At 32.9% G+C, this 2855-nt stretch overlaps 1 long non-coding RNA gene across 1 annotated transcript in view; it reads right to left on the reverse strand.

Moving 5' to 3' along the window:
- Positions 1-664: 664 nt before the first annotated feature.
- The window catches only part of LOC109590479 (uncharacterized), a 3843-nt gene continuing 1652 nt past the window's right edge, over positions 665-2855 (reverse strand). The window contains exons 2-3 of the long non-coding RNA XR_002189339.1: positions 1532-1627; positions 665-755 (exon numbers count right to left, since the gene is read on the reverse strand). This is a non-coding gene — a long non-coding RNA (uncharacterized LOC109590479). The remainder of the gene's footprint in view (positions 756-1531; positions 1628-2855) is intronic.

A 2855-nucleotide genomic window follows, 5' to 3' on the forward strand; every position in this document is an offset into this window, starting at 1 on the left:
TCTTGCTTAAATTGCTTCATCACTGACTCTGCAGCCATTTAACATGTCACAGTAAAGTTATCTTGCTTACAGTTAGAAGCAGTCACTGAACGAAGAAGATTGTCATCTGCTTTATTAACCTAGGCTAACTGCTAGAGAAGTCTTTGGAGTTTGGACAGCAGTTTAGTATTATCTTGCTGACCGTTTGCTGCAAGTAAGCTCAGACTTGCTGACGGCCGCCATTTTATCATTGTGATAACACCCACTTTCAATGAGGAAATTTAAATTAGCGCGGACTTAAGTTAACGATTTTTTTTAAATCGCTAAAATTCGCTAAATTAAATACCCGCAAACAATTGTCTCCTAAGGTATACACAAATATCAAAAGATCATACTACTTGTACATGTATTATGTACATGTTTACACATAATTCAAATACATGTACTATACATGTAATTCATGATGGCACAGTATACTCTTCACAAAAATGTGTACAACAAAATTTATCACATTAAAAATTACAACGTGCAAGGTAAATTAATACATAAATAATATTGGAATATCACACAAATAAATATAAAGAAAAACATGTATTGGAACTGGTTTATTATCAACTAGCATGTACTACATTACATCATGTTGTAATAATGTGTGTATCATTCAATATACAACTCACACAATCTCTTGAGTCAATAGTAGCACCTTGACTGAGTAACCACTGGACAGCATTACTCTTGTTAAAATGAGCTGCTACATGTAATGGAGTCCACTTACTCTATAAGAAATAAACACAACAAATAAAGTACATACAAAATGATAAATAAAATCAATTTTATTACACCATTATTATACAGTTCTATAAAATCACAGTATATTCAACCAGTAACTAATAATACAAGCATAATAATTCAATGACTGAATAATTAGTTATAATGTATGGTATATAACTACAATGTATTTTATACAAACATTGTTATGTTGTGTGCTATCCTTCACAATAGAAATGTATAAAATACATTGTTTCCTCATAAAATGCAATAAAGATAATAAGGACTGATCCTTGAATAAACACACACCACCAGAAAGAAGGGACTATGAGTGTCATCAATAGGATACTGTGTTTGAGGAACATACCGTATTTCCTCATGGAAACACCTACTCCCAATAAATGCCCGTACCTGTATAAACGCCTAAAGACAGCATAAAACATTGACAATAAATGCCCATGCTTGTTTAGATGCCTATGCCACACGCACTTTGCCCACGTGGTTACTGGCACACACTACAGGCAACATAGCAGTTGTAGCTGAGAAGGAAGCTCATAGAAGAAGACTCCTCGGCAATGAATTTAAATGTCTATCCTCATATAAACACCTACTTCATTTAAACACCCAGCAAACGGGTCTATAAGAATAAATGCCTAGGTGCTTTCATTAGGAAATACGGTAATTACACAATATTAATATAATAAACTGATTTATAACTAAACTGCAGGTACTTTTACATTATACAAGTCATACTAATACACTAGTCACTACATCATATACTTACTGGGGGCATCTTCCAGTTGATATCTGCCCCATTAGAGAGGGCAGTTTTCATTCCTTTAATATCTCCATCTCGAGCAGCAATATACAACTGTTGGTCCTACAGTATTAACAAGTGAATGAGTGTATTATTAACAGTTATTATAATAGTAATATTAATCACTCCTATGTCTCATTATCACATAATCTCATTCAAACACAAAATTCACAGAATATGTAACCAGTGACAATAACTGACCATAAACAACACATAAACAATACATGTACATATAAAAACAACTTTTAATGGAAAAATACACAAACAACTGAGCCATTCATTTACATGTACTTGTATAACATATGAGAGTATTTATTGACGGTGAAAAATTTTCGAGAAATTGTCTAAATTGATAGGTTGGCCAATTAAATTTTGGTAACTTCATTAACTCCTAACACGTGGCAGCTAATAATTGACAATAATTTGTGAGTTTCAATTTGAAGTATACTTGTAATTTAAGGACTTGACAAATTTAATCCCTCACCAATAAATCCTGCAATACAGTACATGTACATGTATATCCTTATAAGGAAAGAGAGTGTCCCTCCCTCTACAAAGAGTGTGTCTGGTGTATTAGTATACATTGAATCATTGAGTATCTATGACTGGACACATGTAAGTAGGACTAGGACTAGGGTAGTAGGAGGAGGAACACCTAGTGACAATATTACATAAATACCCAGTGGAAGAGATACAAACTACTACACTACTAGATGAGGGTCCCATTACTGACATTGTTATGATAACACATTATACTATCTACAATACACTGGACTAATGTTTACTGGTATTCCTAATTTAGTGGATTTCATGCACCATCTAACACAATTTGTAAATAATTAAATTCCAGGTAATTCAATTATGCTTAGCATAATTAATCCTGGCCCAAAAAGGAGGTTTCTCTCTTCATAATATACACATGAGGTTATTCAATGTTTAGTGTACTTAGTTCCACCAGAAGTAAGGTTGAAAGATGAATGAGGTAATGTATGGTAATAGACCAGACCCTTGCTTTGTAGAGGGAGGGACTGGCTATGTGAGACTAATAAGGAATAAATCTAATCAAGAGGAAATTTGTACTCATTACAAGTCCTTTTATGTAAAGATATTTACTCATTGGTATTGTTCTATTAGTATACTCCCACTACTGACTATATATACTGTCAATGAATCAATTACTAACAATTCCCTTGTTGAGTTGAGGATAGATATATCACATACACAATACAACTGTACATCATATAATGATTATGTATCTGTACATTCAATAAATGAGATACATTAATCATTG

This window comes from Amphimedon queenslandica, unplaced genomic scaffold (genome assembly GCF_000090795.2).
Source record: "Amphimedon queenslandica unplaced genomic scaffold, v1.1 AMPQUscaffold_9956, whole genome shotgun sequence".
In the NCBI taxonomy this organism is placed as follows: domain Eukaryota; kingdom Metazoa; phylum Porifera; class Demospongiae; order Haplosclerida; family Niphatidae; genus Amphimedon; species Amphimedon queenslandica.